This window comes from Eubalaena glacialis, chromosome 15 (assembly GCF_028564815.1).
Source record: "Eubalaena glacialis isolate mEubGla1 chromosome 15, mEubGla1.1.hap2.+ XY, whole genome shotgun sequence".
Classification (NCBI taxonomy): domain Eukaryota; kingdom Metazoa; phylum Chordata; class Mammalia; order Artiodactyla; family Balaenidae; genus Eubalaena; species Eubalaena glacialis.
This window is the reverse complement of record NC_083730.1, coordinates 3,913,128-3,938,909: the sequence shown is the minus strand read 5'-3', so window position 1 is coordinate 3,938,909 and position 25,782 is coordinate 3,913,128. Positions and strand designations below refer to the sequence as shown.

Here is a 25,782-nt window from a genome sequence, read left to right as displayed (position 1 = left end):
AGCAGGGATGCAGCTGTTGTGTGCCAGGCTCAGATTCTCTTCCTTGATAATGCACAGTTTCCCTTGGGTGTGCACAACACACCCACATATACACACATCCATCACACAAGGATAGATTTGAGTCATATTTTAAATATTCCTTGGTCAACAATTTTCTCTAGCTCTTATTTCTGAAATCCTCCTACAAATGTCCTCAATTTTGCACAGTTGTACCCTACTGACACCTTTGCCCCTGTTTGCTTAATTCCTATTTACCCCATTAAGGAGGAAGGGATCTGCCACCTTAAATAGAAAGATGGCCAAATACATAACACCCGAGACAGAACAGATGAAATAAAGCAGACGTTTATTCATTAAACATACATGCAGCCCCAGAAGAGGACATTGCATGTCATGCAGGCCTACAAGGGTGGTGCACTAGGGAGCAAAGAGAACCAGCGGGGGCAGTAAGAAGCAGGTCTGTAGTAACAAAAGGGAGAGGTGGCCCTGGCCCCTGTGGGAGGATGTGATAGGCTTGTTTGAATAATTCTGTGGGCTGGCAGGGAAGGGAAGCCTGTTAGCTGAGGAGCAGGAGGGGCACAGCTGGTTCATCTGATAGGGGGACCGGCTGGTGGAAGGCCTTTCCTGCTGTGGGAGGTGGTTCATCTCTGGTAAGAGCAGGGGGGCTCCTGGTTGAGTTGTGGGGCCCTATGAGATGCAAAGATGTCAAGGCAGCACCTGAGATGTTAGGCCTTACATACAGCCTCCCCCATGTGGCTCCAGGGATGTGCTTGGTGTGCTCCGGATGTGGTACAAGCAACACGCCTCTCCTTCCTGCTCCAGGGCAGAATGCCTCAGGCTGTGTCAGCTTTCTGGGTGCCAGATCACAGCATTGATTCACTTGGTGTTCAGAGGCAGCCAGATTTCTACCCAACACCGTGTTCTTGTGATACCCCTGGTGCTGTGCCTTGCTATCCCAATTGATGGAGGCTATTATGCTTGATTCATTACATGCCATTGATCTTTGAAATTTTGATTAATGACAGGGAAACCGGAAAAGTTCAGTGTTTGGCTTTGGTTCAAATGAGCACCCAGAAGTTCAGATGCTTAATTCAAACTGTCTAAACCTCTTGGATAAGCAAACATGGTTATGCAAAATGAGTCTGAAAAATCTCCTGGAAACACCCCTCTGTTGGAAATTTGTGGTATTTCCTGCTTCTACTTAGACCACAGACTCTAAACCCTACGAAGACATTACTTCTTTTTTTCATTTGTTCTGCTCATTTACTTCTGGCCAGAGCCCAGGTTTCTAGGTTTTTGTGGGACAGGTAGCAAATCATGGTGAAAGTTCAGGATGGCATTGTTTGACTGTCGTAGTTCCACCAGGCGTAGGTACACTTTTCAGGTACCTGGGCACACAGAGAGAGGCAAGTACATCAACTCCCAGGGTCACAGTAAAGAGTTATCTATTATCCCTGGCAAACTGACTTTTTTTTTCCCCAGATTCATGAGAATGTGCTAGTACAGTGTGAATATGCAGGTGTCATCAAGACAAAGCAAGAGGTTGATAACTGACAGTGGGAGAAATTCCCTCCAAAATGCACTGTTAACTCTTCTCAGGTCTCCTTTGCTTAATTCAGGCAGGCAAGCCTGAGAAACAGATTGTCTAAGGGCTGTGTTCTAAAGGTCAAAAAGGATGCACTCTCTCAGGTTCAGAGGAAAAATCATTAGAAAAAAAAGGCTCCTGAATGAGAACACTCAAGAACCTTCTCTACCCCTAAACACTCCCTGCCCCCCCGATGTTCAAACCAAGGGTTCATTAGCCAGAGCTCCCTAGTTTATCCAGGTTTTTGAGTTTCGCATGCTGACTGTTTTAGAAGGTACCAGAGTAGATGTGGCAAAATATCCTTCCACAGGTTTGTTTGCACTAAGTGACCTATTTCAATTCCTTTGAGACCAAACAATAGTAATAATGTCTGCATTATAATGAGAAATTCTAATAAGATTCGGAATATCCTGAATTATTTAGAAAATAAATAAAAATTTCTGACCTTGGATATTTGCATGTGTTTCAAGTATGTTGCAAATCCCGGGAAGCATTAAAACAAGCATTGACCATGACCCTGCAACTCAGAATTCTGGGTGAGTCTTCACCCTGCTCCTCACTCTAGACTGTTCAGCCAGATGTTAATAATGCCTTCTTTATACCCGGAGGAGGATAGGAGAACTGGTAATAACTCATACTTTCCCAAATTGCAAAACCGTCAATTTTGAGTGAAACAAAACCCAAAGTCTCCAGCTTCTGCTGAGTAAAAAAGGAGAACCCACTTGAACACCAAATACTATCACGGTATTTATAATATTGCTACATTATGCCCATGTCATGCTTCAAATTTGTTATCTGAGCAATCAAACATATAGTAGCTTTGGACTTTAGCTACATGTTCCCTTAGAAGGGAATACACAGACTGATTACTGGACAACCAATTAGCAAACTCTGAATGATTCTAGAGAGTTACGGACAATCAATAGAAGATTTTATTAAGTGGTTTTATGTAATAAGTTAATTTTGAAATTAAAGTTAATGCTTAAGGGCTATATATTTCCATTTTATTATTTTTATAAACACAAAAATTTGAAATTTTCTTTTCCTATTTTATATTAAAGTATAATAATTATTTTTTAATTATAAATGCTTAGAAGGCTAATACACTAGCAAACATGTAAAGAGACATTTCTGTGCCACATGTTCAGTGGGTACTGTTCTATTACAGTGATATTGTATTTGATTTATTTATTAGACTTTTACAATTTCTTTTTTTCTCAGGGTCTTTCTAAGGAGAAATTTATGAAAGTAAATGGACTCTTACTGGATTGGCACCTAGCCATCTTCTCGACAAAATTCTACACTATTAGGGAACGATTATGGCCTATGAATGGTAAACATTGATATTCTCTAAAACTCTTAACTTTCTCTTTCTGGACCTGAGTCCTTAAGATCAATTGGTGGCACTTGAGGAATTGTGACCTTTCTCCCCTTCTCTTAGAACCATTGTTTCCTTACATAACATGACCTGAAGGTGACCTCCTGGTCGCCCTTGTAGGTCTGGCCACATGAGTTCAGGAGGTCCCCAGGTGGTCACAAAAAGCTTGTTTTGTCTTGTACAAATGCAGGAATCTTTGTTCAGCCAATTGCCCTTTGGCATGCACTCTCATGCTTACCTTTCTGGGTACTGACCCTGCAAGCAGCAGATACTGAGGCAGGAAAAGGGGAGACTAGAAAAGCACATGGGAAAATAACTTTCTGGTTTCAGGAAATGTTACCAAACGCCAACAGCTTTTTTTAATTGACCGCAGTTCTCTTCAACCATGACTGAAGGAGGGAGTTTGGCAGAAAAGGCTTCCGGGAGCAGAAAGATGGTACAAATGGGCTGTTCCTCCGCCCCCGTCTTGCTCTTCTTTCCTTCTCCACCTTCCACCTCCCGCTTCCCATCCTACCTCCCACCACTTAAATTTGTCTTTTTTAACACTTCCAGAGTCTTTGCTAAAACTTTAATCCTGACTGTCATCCCAAGGCTCAAACAATGTGTTTAATCAATCATTGGTTCTATGATTGAGACTGAGTTTGGATTAAGATCAATAGGAGATGAATGAGCAGCTCTATAAGCCTCATGGCACTTGGAGACCCGCCAAGTACTGATTTCTCTGATTATGTAGTTCTATGTCTCTTCCTCAACTTACCTGTACTGCTTCCCAAAAGGTGTGCTAGGAATGAAAACAAGTGAGCTCTTCTTGGTGGGCCCTGGGTGGGGCAGCCACTGGATAGTTTTGTCCCCCCGCGTGGTGGATCCCCATGAGCTGTCGTCTGTGAATCTAATGAAGAATTTGGTCCATGCGGTGCATTTCTTATCTGACATTAGTCACACCTACCTTCCACAATGAGTCCGTTCCACATAATTTAACATTAAAAGATTTGGGGCACTAGAAGAAGGCCTTGTCTTGATGTGCTCCCCTAATCTTCATATATCCTCCCAGAATTTCCCCTTTCTTTGAACAAATTTATGGAAGTTCCTTTCTCCAGCATCAGTGTGACAGTGAACTCTGCCACAGAACGATTTGCATAGGAATTAATACACTCAAACCTTGAAACAAAGCTGAGGGAGCTTAAAATATCACTTCCAGTACCTGCTGAATATCACATGTATATAATTAAAAACCAAACATTTCTTTTTTCATATCACTGATAGAACAAAACAGCACAGTGTAGATTTAGTTTGTTAGAAACCAAAAAAAAAAAAAAAGGTCATACACCATCATCATGTTCTATGTGTTCTATTCTGCTATGAAAACTTTATATAGAGTAAATATAGAATACAACCTGGTTAAAAATAGAAGCTATTTCCAAAAACCACCTGGGCCACATCCCGGCAGCCAGGAATGTTTCCCTCCCAAGCTGATGACTTTCCACCTTCAAGGAAGAAATGTCATTAACATATTTGAGAGTATATTTTAATGTACAGTGATCTCGACCAGGCAGCTCTTGGATAAAGGATAATAATATTGCTTTGGAGGATCAGATTTAGAAAAATGAATTCATGTAATTTTAAATAAGAAATAAAGTAGAGGGTGTGGAGAAAAGGGAACCCTCCTGCAGTGTTGGTGGGAATGTAAATTGATGCAGCCACTATGCAGAACAGTATGGAGGTTCCTTAAGAAACTAAAAATAGAACTACCATACGACCCAGCAATTCCACTATTGGGCATATACCCTGAGAAAACCATAATTCAGAAAGAGTCATGTTCATCGCAGCTCTATTTACAATAACCAGGACATGGAAGCAACCTAAGTGTCCATCGACAGATGAATGGATAAAGAAGATGTGGCACATATATACAATGGAATATTACTCAGCCATAAAAAGAAACGAAATTGAGTTATTTGTAGTGAGGTGGATGGACCTAGAGTCTGTCTTACAGAGTGAAGTAAGTCAGAAAGAGAAAAACAAATACCATATGCTAACACATATATATGGAATCTATAAAAAAACAAGTGGTCATGAAGAACCTAGGGGCAAGATGGGAATAAAGATGCAGACCTACTAGAGAATGGACTTGAGGATACAGGGAGGGGGAAGGGTAAACTGGGACGAAGTGAGAGAGTGGCATGGACATATATACACTACCAAATGTAAAATAGATAGCTAGTGGGAAGCAGCTGCACAGCACAGGGAGATCAGCTCGGTGTTTTGTGACCACCTAGAGGGGTGGGATAGGGAGGGTGGGAGGGAGATGCAAGAGGGAGGGGATATGGGGATGTATGTATATGTATAGCTGATTCCCTTTGTTATACAGCAGAAACTAACACACCATTGTAAAACAATACTCCAATAAAGATGTTAAAAAAAAAAAAGTGACTGTAGGTTGTGTTTTATAATACAAATGCAATAAAAATATATCAGAAAAATTGTGCAATTTTCTGTTTTCTCTGAGTGTAAAGTTTTCTCTTGGTATGAGGGCCATTTCAGATACTTCATTTGACCCTTTCAGGCTGCCAGCAGGCCCTTCTGTACCCACTTGGAGCATCTTCTTAACGAATCAGAGTGTCTCAGGGCTGAAAGGGATTGTAAACGCCATCAGTCCACCCAGCTCAGTGTCCAAATGCACAGAGTGATTTGCCAAGTTTAGATAATGCAGCTGAGATTGTTTATATGTTACAAGTTGTCTGAATTAATAGGTTATAAAAAGAATTAATAAGACATAAATACTTCACTCAGATCCCTCCCTTACCTAATAAATAGTGAAGCTTGAATAGTTGTAAATTCTCTCAAAAATAAATTACATTACAAATGTGAGTTTGAATGGCATGACTGATTTATGGCTACTGCTGATTTAGAGTTTTTTCTATATTGCTTGGTTGGTCCATCTGGCTATTCTTCAGATTCAGAGTTTTATCTTACTTTGGTCTGTGTGAGCTACTTTATTCCTGGAAAATCAAATATAACATTTTAATCAAAAAGAAAGGAAAACTGTATCATGTGACTTCTATACAAATAAAGGAGAAAAGCATATTCATCAACATAAAAGTCAATACTGAGATAAAATGGGAACTTCCTGGCATTCATGCATTTTAAAATGAAAAGAGAAGCCTTTTAGAAAAAAAAAGCTTTATGAAATAAATACATTTGTGGATATTAAAGAAATAATGAAACTTTACCAGTGAGTTGGGGAAAATTTAGGATTACAAATAAAAATATTTTTTTGTTAAACCAAGATTAAGAAGGAAGAGTGTGACATTATTTACCTTTCCAGGTCTTTCAAACACTAACCAAATTTTATATCAATACTCATTTGCATAAGTTCAATATTATGTTATATCCTATTTTAACTTAATTTGTGCATGTGTGTTTTGTGAGTAAAATGTGGATACTGCCAAAATTGAACTAACATTGATTCATTTAGTGGCTTTGGAAGTTTGAGATTTACAAAGCTGTTTGCTACTTTAAAATCAAATGTAAATCTGCCCTTGTTGTGTGCAGCCTGTTCCTTTGGAGACGGTTTTCCAAGTAGGGTTGTAGTCATTCAGAAAAGGAGGTATGAAATGTCAGAGTTGAGTGTTTGCAGCTACAGAATTTCAGAAAATATTGGTCTGAAGTTTTGAATTGATAAGATCAGTGAGCACATTTTTAACCAAATGATTCATCTGCTCTTGGATAACGGATTCCTAAAAACTTGGCCTTGATGTTAAGTTGCTTTATAGTCAGGGGAATAGAAAAAAAAAAAAGGTTAACACTTATAATTCTCTATGAAAATTCAATGCAAGTCATTTTGAAACAAAAATGTGGAATAAAGAGTTAAGATGAAATGAGAAGATGTTGTATAACATTTCATAAACGTCCCAGGTGTTTACTCTCACAAGTGGCTTTCTAGTAAATGGATTTACAGTCTGACCGATGTATAGATTTCAGATGTCTCTGTTGGGAGCTTCGTGAAGTGATGCTGCTGTCCGTTCTTTAAGAGAAGGTCGTGGTGCCTGAGGGGGACTCCGTTTGCATCTACACGCAGGGCTGTGGGCTGCTGCTCTGCTCAAGTGCTCAGGACAGCGCAGTACCCTGCCAATTATATGGAGCAATTTACATGCTGACGCCTCTCGAAAACGTACTGTCAGGAGTTTTCAATTAAAACCTACTTCCTCCCTGAAAAAGCCATAAGAAGAAGGAGGAGGAAGAGAAAGAAGAGGAGGGGGAGAAGCGGAAGCATTTTTGCTCGGTGCGTAAAAATAGCTTTGATTACGAGTCTTTTCATGCAGATCTAGAATGCCAACTCTCTGGAAGGTGAAGGGGTGAATAAGAAACCTCATGGAATTGTGGTCCCCGGAATTAAACAAACATCGCAAAACCATGTGATTACAAAAGGTGCTTATCTTGCTTTCTTGAAACCATGCTTCCTTGAATATACTCTGCAGATCTCCTTGGATATCATATTCTTTACGCAGCTATAGTAGCTCTTTCTTGTCTTGTATTTGAATCATTCCATCAAGGATTTAGTTGGGGAGAAGACCTTCGGGAGCATCGAGAAGTCCAATGTTCTGTGACTCAAAATGTGGTCCATGAACTACAGCATCAGCATCACCTGGGAGCCTGTTAACAACGGAGATTGGCAGTCCCACTTCAGCCCTACAGAATCAGAACGTGTATTTTAATAGGATTCCTGGGTGATTCATGAGCACAGTAATGTTTGGGAAGCACCGATCTCTCTTCCCGTCTCTTCCCAATCAGATTGGCTCATAGATTGGCGTTAATGGGCGAGTTTAATAGAGAAACCAAGTCGTCTGACTGGAGCATTTAAGACGCACAAGTCCGATTTCCAAGCCATGAGGTTGTTTTGTTATTTATGTGGAGCCATAAAACACAATAGGATTTTTAAAGTCTATTTATATGCATAAAGCTGGCATACATATTCACAAATCAAGGCATTTGTTTTCATTATCCTTGCATGATAGCCAGTAACCCATAAATTTTCAATCCTGTCATTGCAACCTATGAAAATCCTAAAATTGGGCATAATGAAGTTTTTGGGTGATTGAAATTAGTACCCTAATAACTTATAATAATTACTTTTATCTCTGGCTCTTGGATTATAACTGATCTGATTGTACCCATAATTGGCAAGAACATTATGTCTGTACATCTACACCTCAGCATCAAATCAGAGCCTGTACCATCCGCTGGATTATTTCAACTCTCTTGACAATAAATCCCAGTTTCTGTGTCTGTGTCAAGTAGCAATTTGTATGATTCATAAAGGTGATTTGACTGAGACCTAGCCAAGAAGATGAGCAATTCACTGGTGGGAATGTAGACGCTTTGTTATTGAAAAGGTTACATTCGGCAATTTAAATCTTATTTAAGGAAAGAGAGAAGATATCTACTGAATTGCAAGACCAACCAAGATTCCTACTGATGGATGACTTGAAAGAAAGGATGAACTGAGTTGCAGGATTAGGAATTCAAAGCTGTGAGCACCTGCTTACGTTAAATAAAATGTCTGTGTGTTCCCAGAAGTTCCATACCTCCCCTCGGATGCAGACGCTAGCGGGAGCTGCAATGGCCATTTGTCTTTCCACTTGCCAAATTTTTGTTCTCTGAGATAGTTTAGACCAAAGTCTAAATAAAATTTTAAAAAGGCTATTTAATTAAAAATGTAAACTATTTCTATATTTTTCTTTCTCTTTGCTAAATTTCCTCAATAGGGTACCAAAATAATTGGATGATAATTTCTTGCAGAGTGGAGAAAAAGTAATTGGGCCTGAACTTTTTTCTTTCCTGCTGGTAGCCGAGCGACCCTTTTAGGAAGCGAAGGTTGTAGGATCAGAGGGAAAAAGGTGAACTAGGTTTGTCTTCATATTGCTTTTTCAGGGTTGAGCACATAGCTGGCATTCAGTAATTACTTATTAACTGGATTACACCTCTTAGCCTAATTCCTGCTGTTGATAAACAGCCACGAGGGTCCCCTGGAGGGAGAAGGGGGTGCTATGCAGCGCCTGATGGTGTACAATGTTCCCCTACCTGAGTCCAAATGCTGGCATTGTTGTGGGAAAAGGGAGCAGGTTTTTATAACCTATAGGTTTTTATAACCTATTAATTCAGACAACTTGTAATGTAATAACTAATTATAAGTTATTAGGGTAATAATTTCAATCACCCTAAAAGCTCATTATGCCCAATTTTAGGATTTTCAAAAGTTGCAATGACAGGATTGATAATTTATGGGTTACTGGCTATCATGCAAGTGTTGTGGGAATAGGGGCGGCTCCTTACATTCTCTAAAATACATTTTTTCTCATCTATTAAAGGCAGTTACCCCTATATCACAGGGTGATTCTAAGCCTTCAAAATTATATCTAAAAGTGCGTAATACTTTGCCCAGGATGCAGTAAGACTCAATATACAGCCGTCACTTCATCATTTCAGAGCTTTGCAAAGGAAAAGTACCGTCTTTGTCTTTCCCTTTTCAGCCCTTGACGTGGTGGGAAGGGAGAGGAGGGGTAGGGTTGAGGAAACCCGAGGGGTAGCGTGTCAGCACCACTGCTCTGAAGGTGGACCCCCGCCTTGATCGCTTGTGTGTTCCTGGTAAGCGTGGACCAGCAAGGGAACCTGTTTGTGAACATGTGACTCTCCTTTTTCAACCCCAGGAGCCATGCCAGCACCACCTTCCAACAAGGCTGACTTTCCACAGTCAAATCCTGGCATCCTATTGATGCAATGAAGAGTAAAGGGTGTCCTCGCAAGGTTGCTGGGTATTCAAAAATCTCAGGAATGCTCACTTTGCTGTACAGCAGAGATAGGGACAACGTTGTAAATCAACTATACTTCGATAAAAAGCTAAATTAAATTTTAAAAAATCTCAGGAATGGACCAGTAATGCTGTTCCACAATTCAATCTCATCTTTTGGCATAGTAAAGAAAACTGGTACATTCTCAAGTCCTTCAATTTTCTCAATTGGCTAAAATGAAGACATTCATTTCAAAGGAGATAATTAGATGGTTTTGTTTTGTTTTGTTTTGTTTTTTTAAAGCAAGCTTTGAGGAAAGAGAGGGAAAGGAAAGGGAACATGTTTACTATAGTTGGAAGAGCATATGACCTTTGTTTCATCACCCTGAAAGGCAGAAGTCATCTATCAACTATTGGGAATGTCATTCGGTGTGCAGTCCTGTTCTCTTGCTTATTTTAGGAGTTGGCCCTGTGAGGCACAATTATCTGTAGCTTGAACTTCAGGGATTATATGTACAATTCTTAGAATGGCCTATGGTATATCAGGAAACTTTTATGTATCACCCCATCATCAAACCTTTTCGAATTGTTAGATAATTTTAGCCCCATGTTTGTTAGCTGCACTTGGGAAACCATGCCTATATTCTCACGGAGCTTGTGGAATGGAAACAAAGTTGCTTGAGATGATTATGTTGACATATGTCTGTTAGTGTGTGGCTCCATCGACATATGAATCTTATAGAGTCACCTGGTAATATTCCAGCAAAATCATTACAATTCATCCTAGGTTGTCTTTTTCCTCTTACTATTTCAAGATGAAAGTTTTCAATACTAATGCTGCAAAGTGGGTATTATGTTGACTTATGCTAATCGATTTCATGGATGCTGTCATATTACATTGTTCAGCAAAGACACTGGTGAAGTTGCCTTGTGTCCACCGTTATCTTGCAAACAGCCCAGTGGTGTCAGAACGCAACATCCAGGGACGCTCTGCCTTGTTGTGGGATAGCTTCTGTCCGGAGAGATTTGCTAGGAATAGTGGGAAGGGAGGCAGAGAGGGCTGTGTCTGTGCTGTTATATGTCCTCTTAAAGAGAAAACAGTGTAAAAAAGGGCTGATGTATTGTGTGCGGGAGCATGTGTGGATTTATAGTGGCTTCGTTGCCACGTATTATTTTCATGGCAGCACTTCTGTAAACGGTGTGTCAGTCCCTCCTTGAGGAGCTTCTGGCTTTAGGATTTTACCACCAGCCCATAAACCGGGGAAACTCCACTGTTAAAGCTAAGGGTTCCACAGGCAGTTTTCAAAGGTAAGTTTATTTGAAAATTCTGCAAGGGAGATTGATTTGGAGATTTTCAATGCTGCTTCTGCAAACCTTCTCGGGCGATGTTCCCACTGTTCCCACCCCCGCCCTGAACAACTGAAACCACTTTATAGGGAGCTCAAGAATTGTTGGACAGAGGTGGTTTTCCCCGTAATAAAGGCACTGCCAATGGGGTCGGTCCGCAGGAACGGGGTGGGCAGGCAAGGTGGGTCTTTACGGCCCTACTGCTGGTGGGCAAACCCACTTCATGGTCAGCATCTCCATGAAGTGCCCAGTGTCCCAGGGTCCCTGAGTCCCCCTTGCTCTTCTGGGACACCCCCCTCCCCAGGGCAATGCATTCTGCCCCTACTCGGTCTGCCTGTGTGCTCCCTGACCTGGGATCTCTTTGGGTCATTGGCTGTCTAATCTAATACGGTCATGCAAAAGAAGACTAATGATGGCTGAGAACTTGACATGTTGTCACTCCAAGATTTCAGGGGTCCCTCGAGTGCTTGCTGATGCCCTTAGAGCTGTGGTAAGATCTAGGAGACAGGAGCTATGGTACAGCTCTTTGTGAAGCTGCAACACCCTTCCCCTGGATCACGTGGGTGGCTGATGACCGAATCCTCCCTGCCTGTCACAGTGAACTTGAAACTTGATCACCTCAACAGCCATGGAAGACCCATACTATGCACAGTCTTGTAGCAGGAACTGAGAATCCAGGGAGAAAGAGGAACAGCCCTTGTCTCCCAGGAGCTAAGATCCAGAAGGTCACTACATTTTATTGTAATTACTGGTTAATGTGTGTGCGTGTGTGTTGTGTGAAGGCTTGAGTTGGCTTGTATTTATCTCCGTGTCACAGAAACCTCTATCCAGAGCTTTTGGAAAAGTAGATACTCCGTATGAGTTTAATAAAAACCAATAATCATGTAAAGAAGACTGTGGTAAGTGCGAAACTTAAGTCATAAGTTTCTTGCATCTGCAAAACATGCAACAGTATCTAAGAGGAGGGACTTTTGTAATAATGGCTGAATAGATATCAAAGGGCAAAATGATGTGATTTCATGGGAAACTCAGGTCCATGATAATTAAGAACCAATCACTAAGAAGGAGCTCTTCTTGGGACCCTGTTTTCCATATTAATACTTAAAAATCATTTTCACACAAGATCTGTTAAAGTAGACGAGTAATGCTTTGGTCTTCCCATGTGTTGTGAAGCGTCCCCTCCGAGTCGAGATTTGAGCTCCGTCACTTCTCACCTAAAGCAACCGGAGATTAATGATCTGTTCCTCACTTGCTCCTGGGGCTTTCTTTCTGGTCACCCCATTAATTTAACAGGAGAGTTTCTACCCACAGCCAAAGGGACCCTGGTTCCCCGGGAGTGGAGGATGCACAGATGCCGAGACCCATGACCTCTTGCACAGGAGAAGATGGTATAGACTCAGGGATCTCCACCTTCTGCCCCTGGAAGAGAGAGCAGCACTTGGCCATTCCTCTGACTCCTGTTTGTTGAAAAGGTGAACTGAGTTTAATCAAAAGAATGCATTGGCCATTGACTAGCGGTGGTTTTGCTTTGCCAAAAAAAAAAAAAAAAAGTAACTACCATGTCACTGCTGGTAATCCATGAGGGAAAAACAAAGGATGGATAGTGAGGGGCCCTCCCCCCGACCCCTGCTTTCCCCCCCCCCCTCCATTGTGTTGGCCCCTCCCGTGTTTGGACTCTAAGCTAGAATAATCACCATGTGAGGTACCAACTGAAAATTAAACACACACCTTTTCTTTTGCCATCCATGATTTATTTTCCTAAAGAGCTTATATATGTAGGGATTGGGGAGGGGGAGATGGAGGGGGAGGTCTGGTATTTACTTCACGAATAATGTTATTCAAAGACCAGGAAAGAAATCCAATGTTTGCTGCGGCTTAAATGACAGTATTTATTATGTACTCACAAAAGGGTAGAAAAAGCGACTGTTGATTATTTTGACATTAAATTGCTTGCAATACATGAGGGATTAATTATGACATGGCACACTTCATCCTGCCACCTGAATTAGCTGGAGTTTTAAAGAAGGGTCTGTATTTACATCATTTGTCACATGGGGGAGAATACGGATGTCTCTGTGTTCTTTTCTGTACCAGGTTTGATCAGGAATCCGGTGGCCTCACTGAACGCAGGCACTTCTCAATCAGATCGAACAAAAATCTATCACTGGTCCTTATGGTGAATCCTCTTATATGGAACCAGCGTTTCCAAACTCTGACCAAGCTTTTCCTGACTTGACTTTAACTGACAGTCCCATGGAGAGAAGTTTCCATCATTTGGGAGCAAGGTGATGAAGCCTCCTTCTCAGGGACCAGTCTCCCCAAACACATGTTGGGGTATAGAATGCGATGCACCGTTGGTCCCCAAGTAGACGACTGATGAGTTTTGTTGGTAGAGGGGCTGACGTTTAGGTACAAGCACCTCTGGGAGAGGAAGGGAGGAGAGGGCACTGGGTCTTAGTAGCGGGAGGCCAAAGCCAACGCCCAGGGTGCCTGCGTGCTGTTGGCGACCAGAACAACTCTCCCTTTCATCTTGTTGCTTTAACAGACTAGGCGATGTTCTAGCCCACAGGCAATGAACGCAGCTCTTAGCCCCAAATCCCTGGACTTATTACCCACAGTTCTCAAGCTTGAAAGTAGAGCAACCTCAAAGACATGGCACATCCTTTTAAGCGTAGAGAGCCAGAACACCCAAATCATACCAGAAAGAGGAAAGAACCACCATGAGTAATGGAGCAAACATGTTGGTGTTCCCTTTTCCATCCTTGAATCTACATCTCCCGCAGGAATGAAAATACCCAGAAAGCTGAGGGCATGGGCACCACAGCCCCAAGAGTGGGCGAGAGAGGAGAAAGGGGATGGTCTTGGGACTTGCTTTGTTATGATCAGGACCTGATGCTTTCCGATCACAGGGTTCTGTGGGTTATTCTAGCTAGAGTCCTGGTGACTATCCCCTTAGTTATTTGAAAGAGCATCGTTATCAAAAAAGAAAAACCCAAACCGTCAAATTCCTACACTGCTGACTATAAAGAATCAACGTGATGAGGCGCTCAGTTTGTAGCTGTGGTTTGAAATATGTCTTTACAGCTTTTTGAGCACTTTATGTTTGAAAAATGCTTTCCCATCACTCTGAGTAGGTTTTCTTTGTGACAGTTCAGCAAGGTCACCTGGGATGGTCTCTGACGGATAGATGACGACACCTGGGTGAAGGTCACGTGATGGGCACACAGCGAGACCTGGGGGACGGTTCTACAGTCTCTGTGACCCCGAGTGTGTGGGGCGCCATTGAGCCCAGGTCGTCTCTGAGAGGGTTCAGGGTGAGGTGCTTGGAAAGGCAGAGTGTGCTTCCCATTGACTCCGTGTTCATTTCTATAATAGAGTGCACAGCGTCTCTATGAGTCAGGTTATAGCGTGTTCTGCTCTCAGAAGCCAAGGTGTGAGGGAGGAGAAGGCTGGAGGGACCCGTGTGGAGAAATCCAGCTCAGAGAAGGAATTACAGCTCCAGGATCAGACAAGTCACAGGATTCTGCCCAGGGCAAAAGTCCTTTGTAACAGACGAGCTGAGGCTCAAAGTAACACTGGGGGAATCCAATGTGATTTGTCCGCTGCACCCATGGGAACTGTACATTTTGGGAAAAACGTACTTACTGCGAATGTGTGATGTCATTTATTTAACAAGAAAGAAAGTACATCTTTTGTTGATGAACTCTTACTGCTTGGAGGGAAATACTAGAATATCTTTCCCTGGGATCCAAAATAACTGTGATCCTTGAAAGAATTTCCCTACCCTGTTTCTGTTCATCTGTGGTATTTCCACATCTAGCATAAAAGAAAAATCCAATAGCATTGAAGTTAAATAATACATTTTTCCCTCCCAGAACCAATAAATCTGTTTAAAGATGCATTGCTACTTTTCTTGAGGGATAATTTAGACTATGTATCAAAAAAGGAAAATCAATAGTTTTTTCTATTACAAATAATTGCCTGTTTGACTCTTTTCCACTTTTTCTTTTTTATTTATTTTGGTTTCAAAATATTTCTACTGAGACTGCCTCATGTTTTTTTTTTTTGTTTTTTATTTATTTATTTATTTATGGCTGTGTTGGGTCTTCGTTTCTGTGCGAGGGCTTTCTCTAGTTGCGGCAAGTGGGGGCCACTCTTCATCGCGGTGCGCGGGCCTCTCATTATCGCGGCCTCTCTTGTTGCGGAGCACAGGCTCCAGATGCGCAGGCTCAGTAATTGTGGCTCACGGGCCCAGTTGCTCCGCGGCATGTGGCATCTTCCCAGACCAGGGCTCAAACCCACGTCCCCTGCATTGGCAGGCAGATTCTCAACCACTGCGCCACCAGGGAAGCCCGAGACTGCCTCATGTTTTAAGTCTAGACCAGCATGAGTCTCTATGAGACAATGTCTGCCAGTGGATCAGACCCTGCTCTCTCCTGGGTTTGGTGAGGTTCCCACACATAGCATCAGGGGAAAGGCCAGCAGACCCAGGGGCTCGTGGGAAGAGCTTTGAGTTTAGTTGTAAAGGAACAGAGCGTGCTCTTGGGGGCGCACACACCCCCTTGGGCACGCAGCACGGAGTGCTCCGCCCACCTGGCTGATTACCTGTGACCCCATAAGCATGAGCAGCATTTATCCTTTGTACCCAGGTTTGAAATTGTCAACTAGAAAATTGCTTCCTGTGTAAACTTTGGCCTGGCCGGCACAATCCAGGGTCCCTCTTTAAGTAACTAGACATGACCAGATGTTACCTGAGAATATCCAGTGCGCAATACCAGTAGCCAAAAGAATATCTGTTTTGCAGTACCTACTGGTGTTCTTTATTTTCAGACATTTTTATTAGAGAAAAGGGATGACTTGACAGGAGCCAACAACACACGGGTTGAATGAGAGAGGGGTTTATTAGACTGACTTCAGCTATTCACCATTCAGCCACAGCAATAATGTCTAAGTATCTGATGTCAGGCACAGAAGGGAGGAGACAAACAAATCGACCACAAATCTGTGATGCTCAGGTGAATAGGAACGTCCAGAGGAGACCGAGGCCAGATCTACGGGGGCAGATGGAAAGGCTTTCTTGAGGAGGTGACAGCTGAGCTGAGCCCTACAAGGCAGATGCACGTTGGTTACGTGGAAGAAAGTTGAGGGGGACATGGTGAGGCCATCTCACAAAAGAGCTGAATGGCAAAGGCAAGGAGTGTAAAGCAGCAGGGCTCCTGGGGAGGTGGGGGGCAGCAACCCAATGCTGCAGGCTGGGTTACTGTTGGCAACCATCCCCCCTTCCCTCCCCCATTGCGGGCACAGTGTACTTCCCCACATCATGGATGCTGGGTTTGGTCCTGTGACTTGCTCTGGTCAATAAATATCAGCCACGAAAGGAGCAGGCACCAAGCGGTGACTGTGCCTTCAGTCTGGGCCCCAGAGCACACACAAATGGAGCAGATTTAAACCCAAACTACAGTCTGCAGCCCACATGCCAGCTAAGCCCATCTTAACCCACTGGAGCCAAATCAGACTCATCCTGCAGACCCAGGCACATGGGGATGGTTGTTATGTGACATTATTAAGGCAATAGCTGACACTTACATTCAGCAAGGCTGAAACATGGGGTGTAGATCAGGAGACACAGGGCCAGAGGTGTAAGCAGGGCCCCTCGTGGACAGTCTTGTGTTATATTAAGGTGTTTAGCCTTTACCACTGACATATTCAGGGAGACAGGGATCTGGTTTGCATTTTAGGAAGAGAATTATGGCAGCAGTGTGGCAATCGGCCTTGTGGATGTGTGACTCAGAAGCTGTGTGATAATTAATTATAAGAGCTGACATCTACTGGACCCTTCCTATCTACCAGGAACCACGCTAAGTACTTTACCTCTTTCATCTTATTTAATCCTCAGAGCAACCATACAAGCGCTCAGATCACTTCTGTTCTACAAATGACGTATCTGTTTGCTAGATACCCTGAACTCTTAACTGTGAAATCGATCTGTTTATTGCAAAGTTAAGGTAAAAACAGGTCTGAATTATGGCAGTGTGGTGGGAGGGGAGGGGAGTATGATCCAAGAAATTACAAGAAACATCAGCAGGATATGCTCAGTGATTACATGTGGGATGTGAAGGAAGACTCTAGCATTTCCAGTTTAGGGAACAGAGCAGAAGATGGGGATTTGCACCAAAGAAGAGAATGAGGAAGGGAACTAGGGTGTGTGAAGATGGCTTTGGGACGACTTTCTGAAGGGACACAGTGAGTAGCTGACAGTACAGGTGTGGAGGCCAAGAGAGGGGCTGAACTGAAGGTGTGGTGCTGAAAGCACCAGCGCATCACTCCTGGGAGGGTCATGTGCCCTGAGAGAGGCGGCAGGATGGGGAGAGAAGACAACCAAGACCAGACCCCGGGGACACCGGTGTGAGAGGCAAGGGCAGAGACAGAGAAGGCAGACAAAGACGATCTGACCGTGACGCCTCAGTGCGGCTCCCTCGACATTGATAATGACATTGATAGTGAAGGCTGTGCCTGCGTGGGGGGCAGGGGGACATGGGAAATCTCTGCGCCTTTCTCGTAATTTTGCCGAGAACCTAAAGCCTCTCTATTATCTATTAAAAACAAAAACACATATATAAATAAACTTTTAAAAATACGATCTGAGATGCAGGGGGAAACCCAAGAGAGCACAGTTCCTCAGCCAGGCAACAGGCAAAGAGCAGCAAAGATGCTTTTTAGGGGGCACAGTTGGGGTTGCCGGCTGCTGTTGGCTTGGAGAAGAGTCTAGCAACGTGTAGGGAGAGAAGATTGAGTGCAGGGAGTTAGGGGAACGACTGGGGGAAGGGGAAGGCCAAAAGAAGGAGAAAAGATATTGATAGGTTTGATTCCATCCACATTTTAAAAAATCACTTCCATAAACAAGAAATGGAAAAACAAATGAGAAGCTGGCAAAGGTATTCCTAACAAACTAGAATTAATAGTAATAATGCATAAAGAGTTTTTTCTTTTAATGAGCAAATAAGGACACTAGAGACAGTTTAGATGGAAGGTGAGAAAACACAACAGGACAGACTGTTTTCATAAAGGGAGACGCACCAATGGCAAATGCAAATGCAATAACATAGTTGGCCTCAAACTAAAATGCAAACATTTTCGCTCATTGGGTTGGCTATGAATTAGCAAGAATAGGGGGACACGGATCCTCTCCCACACTGCTCTTTGTAGTACATGTTGATTCAACCATCTTTTGAAAACAATTCAGCAGTTATGCTTCAAGAGCCTCCAAATATGTGCGTGTCACTTGGTGCAGTGTTTTGAAATCTGTGTTAATCCCACATCAGTAAAGAACGTACATGAGAGCTGGTGGTCCAAGAAGCTCTCACAGAACAAGAAAATCTAAACCCCTGGACTGAGCACCAGTGAGGATATGACCACGTACCTTTTGGCATGTCCAGAAAGTGGGATACCAAGAGGCCATTTAAAAATCATGTTTTTGACATGGGAAGAGGTTCATGATTTACCATTAAGGAGAAACAACAGAATAGAAAAATGTGATCCTAGTTTTATTTTTTTTAAGTGCACATATAAAAAAATGCACATATGAATGATGAGTTATTGCCAAGTTGTAGGATTACATGCGATTTTTATTTCCTTCTGTATGCTTGCCTAGATCTTCCAAATATTCTGCAGTGAATGTGTATTATTTTTGTATTTAGAAAAAGGAAAACAATAAATGGTATTATGTTCCAAAAAAATAACAATGAATAGTTGATGGGGAAGGATTCCAAGTCACTTGGTTCTGTGAAGGGAAGGGTTAAGATGGATCTGAGCGAAGATGACAAGGCAGAGGGAGGGTTTTAAAGAATGGCTGAATGTCCCAGGTTCAAAGGCTTTAAGAAAACAGGCAGTAGGGAGGAAAAAATGAAGAGTCCAGGAAATAATTCATGGCACAACATTTAAGATGGTTAAAGAGAGTATAGAATCAGGAGCACAGCAAAGGGTTAGCCTGAACAGGAGAAAGGGTGGTTCCTCCTCTGAGAGGACAAAGGTGTGGGAATTGCCAACAGACATTTGTTCGATTGTTCATTTGTAGACAAGTGGCAGCTGGGGCGTGTTCTGGATGGTGGCAGAAGTGACTACCGGGTGAGGGTGTTCCGGTTTGACCCACTGTTGTCATCACAGAACCGGGAGCCCGGGGGTTCATACTACATCTGCTTACATTGAGGTGGCCACGGCCGGCTGCAAGGCAGGTTGGGAGATGTAATCGTCACGTGCCCAGAAAAGTTCCCTGTTCCATGACTGAGGGAAGTGCAGAGAATGGAGGCTGAGGGCCAATGAGCAGATTTGAAAAATGTTTCAGCTGTGAAGCCCGTAGGATTTGCCGGTGGGTTTGATATTGGAGTTTGAATTACAAACAGGATGAAGAACAAAATAGGTGTTTTAGGGGATGTGGAAAGAAATATGGCCAGGGATCCAGAAAGAGATCTGAGTATATATTTTCCCAGCAGAGAATCAATTCTTTATAAGGAATGACACTGATGTGCTCATGATTGTTGCCATAATACGGTAGCAACACTAGATCCCTAGGGTCACAACCCGTGACAGACCTGTTGCTTTCAGTCTAACCTACAACCAGTGCTGTGCCCACAGGCATGGGTCTGGGGGACCCTGATGACTGGTCAGCCACAAAGCCACAATCATGACCTCCACTGTTGTTCTAATGAATCCCCGAATTGGTCCAATTTCTCGAAACAAAGGGCACATCACTTCACGGGTGTGGACACAGTTCGTACCTGAGTTCTAAAAACTCCTTGTCTGATGGTTCTTTTTTTTAAATTAAATTTAATTAAATTTAACTAAATTTAATTTTATTCTATTTTATTTTTATTGAAGTATAGTTGATTTACAATGTTTAAGGTGTACAGCAAAGTGATTCTATATATACCTATTCTTTTTCAGATTCTTTTCCATTATAGGTTACTACAAGATATTGAATATAGTGCTATGGGGTAGGACTTTGCTGTTTATCTATTTTATATGTAGTAGAGTGTATCTGTTAATCCCAAACTCCTAACTTATTCCTCCCCACACTTTCCCCTTTGGTAACCACAAGTTTGTTTTCTTTTTCTTTTCTTTTTTTTTTTGGCCATGCTGCACAGCTTGTGGGATCCCAGTTCCCCGACCAGGGATTGAACCCAGCCCGTGGCAGTTAAAGCACCGAATCCTAACAACTAGACCAGCAGGGGACTCCCATAAGTCTGTTTTCTATGTCTGTGAATCTGTTTCTTTTTATAAGTAAGTTCATTTGTATCATATTTTAAATTCCACATATAAGTGATATCATATGGTATTTGTCTTTCTCTGTCTGACTTACTTCATTTAGTGTGATAATCTCTAGGTCTATCCATGTTGCTGCAGATGGCATAATTTCATTTTTTTTTATGGCTGAGTAATATTCCATTGTATATATGGACCACATCTTCTTTATCCATTCATCTGCAGATGGACATTTAGGTTGCTTCCATGTCCTGGCTACTGTACTGATGGTTCTTTTCTACTGGAAGACTTAGAGGGAGAAGCTACAGGAGTGCCATCGTTTGCCCGCAGCCCTTCCTGCCCTGGTTAAAAGTGAGTCACACACTCACATGTCCTGAGGTGCTTTCCTTTCTCAGAATTACCTGGTGATGGATGGGGGCTCAGGTCTGGTTTTGGCAGCCCCGGGGCAACGACGGTGCACCCAGGTGCCATGACTACAGAGGAAGAAGCTCCCCCAAGGCCGTGCCAACACATTCAGGATGAAACTGGGGCCACTTAGGGGGGTGACGGGCTGCATGTGTCCCTCCCCTCACAACGCAGAGGGTTGCCCCAATTCCATCCCTGTCCTCTCTTTCAGGACCACAGTGACCTGCTAACAGGATGAGTGACATGAGGGACATTCATTCTGAGATGTGCTGAGACATAAAAGCAAATCCTGGACCCTCCTTGGAAACATGACCACTGTCTCATTTTCCCCAAATGTTCACTTTTAAAAAGTGACGATTCATGACGAAGTTTAGCATTTGGGAATCAACGCTGAGATTTTAAAAATTTTCCTAGAAAAGCAATGGATTTGTATGGTAGCACAAGCCCCATCCATATCAGAAATCAGGTTTAGATATCCCAGCAGGCAGGTGGGAGGACTTTTGAACATTCCTTGTTTTGGGGGGGTGAAACTGAATACCTAATTCTGTGCTGTGGGACATTCCAAGTAGGAGCCCAATGACGTGGAGACGTGTCCTTGCCCCAGTCATGGAACGAGGGTGATAATCCCCAGAATTATCACGTGAGCAGGTCACAAACACTAAAGGACACAGATACTCATTTTCAGGGTGTGCACAAAAGTCCTGATGAGAAAAGCCTCCTGGAAATGGAATACACTTTATTCTGGCCGAAACACCTAATACTTCCCATCTACCTCATGGGAATATATGTTTTACAAGAGAGATGAATATTATCTCACAATCTGCCACAATACCTAATATCTATCACATTTCAAAATGAATACAATTAGTGCATAAATCTCAGCATTGGCAATTTTCCTCTCTCTCTGGAAAAGTTTTTTAATTGAAAGCATTTTAAGGGTTGAGAGAAAATGCACCATTTATTTCTGTTACATACTCTAAGTGTATTTGGTTACTTGGGAATAAAATAGTTCCTCCTTCAAAGGAAAAAAAAAATCCTTTAGGCTTATGTGACAATTGTGTTTGGTAGAACGATGAACTGGAGTTTCAGTGGCTAGAATTTACAGAATGAATGATAGCACCATCTATAAAAGAAGATGCAGAATCAAATTCTCCAGTGACAGGAATTTCTTTTACAATTTTGAGAACAAAAGCATTCATGTAGAAGAAAATCTACATGGATGTGCTTTTCTATTCATATTGTTATAGCCTTTCAGTGCTAGAAATCTTGAAATACTAATAAAATAAATTTCACCGTTAGCCATTAACTTCCAATATGAGAGCAACATTTCTGTTAAAGATTTAATCCCTGTTTTCTTTGATAAGGTTGGGCTGTTAGTACAGAATTACCTAATTTAAGGTGAGGAAATTCAGCCCTTGCCATGATTCCAGCATCAGCCATATTTTCTTTTAACTCTATTGAAACCGTGTTGTGTTTTTTTTTTTGAAAATTGCAAATTATTCAAAACTGAAAACTATAGAAGTTATTGAGGTTTTTTTTTTTTTCCTACAGGAAAATCATATTTGGGATACACAGAGCACTGTCCCTAAGCTAGACACTTCCATCTCAATTTCAGGTGACAAATGAACTTATCATTTTACCTGCTACTGTGGTTTTGGTACTTACTCTTGAAAGTACTATAAATTCTTTGCTCTCCCAGAGTTGATAAACAATCAATCCACATTATACTGGGGCCAACAGAAACTATGTTGATTCATAATAACTGCTCCTGTGGTCCTGGGGTATTTAAGTGGAAAAGAAGAGAGAGCAGTTTGCTTCTGGGGGAGGTGGCTGTGTTTAGAGTCTGAGACACCTGCGAACCATCTCAGGAGCTGGACGCTCATGGGGTCAAGGGCAGATGTCGTGAGGATAAAGACAAGGCAAATTCAAATCACCTCTTTCCTTCTCATCCTTTCCTGTCTCTTTTGGTCATACTTTTCATTGACCTTTAACAGCAAAAATATTTTCAGAGGAATCATTGAAGGATTTCTGTCTAAATATGATCATCAAAATACTGGAACATCTCTGAGGATGGAAGATTTTCCATCAGACAGAACGGTGTAGAAATTCCGTTTCCCAGATTGGTCTGCTAACATTTATTAGCAACTTTGGCATGTTCCTTTATTTTTCTGACTTTAAGTTTCTCCAGCTATGAAGGGGAAGTTATAAAATCTACTTCTCAGGGATCTTTGGAGAGTAAACGAAACGCTATGGAATGTACCAGATACCAGCAGGATTATTTCTGGAACTTTGTGGAATAATTCAAAAGCGCAGCAGGAAGAAAAAGAATAGATATTCCTGTTATTTGAAGTCCTCCATAAATCAAACATTAACACTACAGTAGAAATATTTTTTGGTAAACAGATTAAAAAAGTGAAAGAAGTTTAGATGAAGATCAAAAATATAATAAAGGATGCATTATAAAAGAAGAGGAAGGGGATGTTATCCAACAAACAGGGTTGGAAATATTCGCAATTCAGGGGAAACAAAGTCGCATCCCCTCCCCCCCAACAAACCATGCTTCAAAAAAATTCTGATAAATTAAGGATTAAAGTAAAAAAGGAAACCATAAAAATATAAAACTATATATATTAACTCTTTAACTGGTTCCAAGATAGGGCAGGACTTGCTGTCATACAATTAAAGGCTACAATCAAACAAAATGACTGATAAATTTGACTGTATACAGGTTAAGTTTTTTTTACATCAAAAATCATAACCCAAACTAGATGCAAATGACAAATGAAGACAAGATCTGCAACAAACATGAAACTAAAGAGTTAACGTCCTCAGCACGTGGACGCTCGGACGCCCCGTGGCTGCCAGCCTCTTGCCCCGCTCGCTCGGCGCCCCCCGGCTCTGCCCAGGCCCGCACCGGGGCCCCGTGGCCAATGAAGGACCCCCGCTGTACGGCTGCCGGGACCTGCACGCCGGGACTGCCGCGGCCCGCGCACGCAGCCGGCCCAGTCTGAACTTCCGCTGCCTCAACCAGATCCTGAATGTCAAAAAGCAGAGTGTCTGTTGGATGAATTTGAGGACAACGGGAACTTTGGGTGACGCTGGCTCTCTGGACGATACCACCTATGAAAGACTGGCCGAGGAGACGCTGGACACCTTAGCAGAGTTTTTTGAACACCTTGCAGACAAACCTTACACATTTGAAGACTATGATGTCTCCTTTGGGAGTGGTGTTTTAGCAATTAAACTGGGTGGAGATCCTAAGTGATCAACAAGCAAACCCCAAACAAGCAAATCTGGTTATCTTCACCATCCAGTGCCCCCAAGTGTTACAACTCGCCTGGGAGAAACTGGGTATCCTCCCACGATGGTGTGTTCCTCCACGAGCTGCTGGCCACAGAGCTGACTCAAGTCTTAAAACCTGAAATGGGGGCTTCCCCGGTGGCACAGTGGTTAAGAATCCGCCTGCCAATGCAGGGGACACGGGTTCGAGCCCTGGTCCAGGAAGATCCCACATGCCGCGGAGCAACTAAGCCCATGTGCATAACTACTGAGCCTACGCTCTAGAGCCCGCGAGCCACAACTACTGAAGCCCGTGAGCCACAGCTACTGAAGCGCCTAGAGCCCGTGGTCTACAACAAGGGAAGCCACCACAATGAGAAGTCCGCGCACCGCAACAAAGAGTAGTCCCTGTTTGATGCAACTAGAGAAAGCCCTCACGCAGCAATGAAGACCCAACACAGCCAAAAATAAATAAAGTTAAATCTTAAAAAACAACCAAAAAAACCCCCACAGAAATCCCAAACTGGACTTATCTTCTCTGGCCTACCCTGGAAAAGGCACTTGCTGCCCAGCCTAATGCTGAAGACATTAAACAAAGACACCAGCTTTGTTCTGCAGCTGAATGGCTAGCTTTTTCCATTCATGCTTTTGAGGACAGTTGCGTGGTGTGTAACGGCTCTGTGAAAAGACCGTGTCGCCTCCCGCCCTGCCCCTGAGTTCAGATTTTTAACTTCTATAGCTTTCTTTGGATTTATTGTCTGATTTCCCCTCTCACGTGATAGCCCTTATCTTTCGTAATGTCTGTATGCCCATACCTTTATATATAACCTCACAACAAAGAAAAAGAAGAAGAAGGACAAATTCCAGGAGGAGAAACGAATTGGCTTCACCATTCATTCTTTGAAAGACTTACTACAAAAACTGCATGAAGAGTGTCTGGCCAATCTTGCCATCCTGTCTCAAAATGAGACTCATTAAAGGGAAACCTAAAACGTTCCTACTCCCCTTGAAAGCGTAAACACTTCTAAGCCCTTTGGTATTGAAGCATCAGTGGCAACTCGGGAATTCTCAAACCGAAGACCATTTTCCCTTTGTGCTTTGTGACTGCCAGGGTGTGGCCCGCATGGGGTGACACAGGGGGATGTGGTGCCATGTCTTCCATATGTGCATTTACATGTGTGTGTACATATATATTTTTTAAATTTAAGGGTCAGTATATAATAAGCTATTGCAACACTGGTCTGAGAATGCAAAAAATCTCCCAAAAGCCACCTCTGTAAGCTCCTGGATCTAGTACAATAAGTGAGGTCATGGAGCTGAGGAAGTGCTTGGTAGATTGTGAAAGGCCACGTAAATGAAACGACGCTGGTGTTAATGAAAGGAACGCCGGTCTTACACTTGGCCCAGCCCAAAAGTCGTTGTCTATCTCTGGGCAAGTTTCTCCAACTCCCTAGACCTCTGTTTTCCCCTGTTAACAGAGAGGTTAACCTAGATAGAATATAGTCGATTCCCAATTTAGACATTTAGTGTTCCTGTCAGGCAACTTAACAGGCCCGCTTTAATTCCCTCCAGTAGAGGAGATGACAGTGAACAGTTTTTTTTAAGCTATAGAGTAAGGATATGGTTTTGGGTTTTGCTTTATTTGAATTTCAGTTGAATTCATGTTCAAATAATCACCCTTTATTATGCCGTTACTGGGCTAAGCCTGGGCTGTAGGCTGAACGTTAAGGTGTTGGTCCTCAC

General features: G+C 42.6%; 1 pseudogene; it reads left to right on the top strand.

Annotated features, from left to right (window-relative positions):
- LOC133075889 (frataxin, mitochondrial-like) overlaps positions 1-24,616 on the top strand; it is a 45,988-nt pseudogene extending 21,372 nt beyond the window's left edge.
- The last annotated feature ends 1,166 nt before the right edge of the window (positions 24,617-25,782 follow it).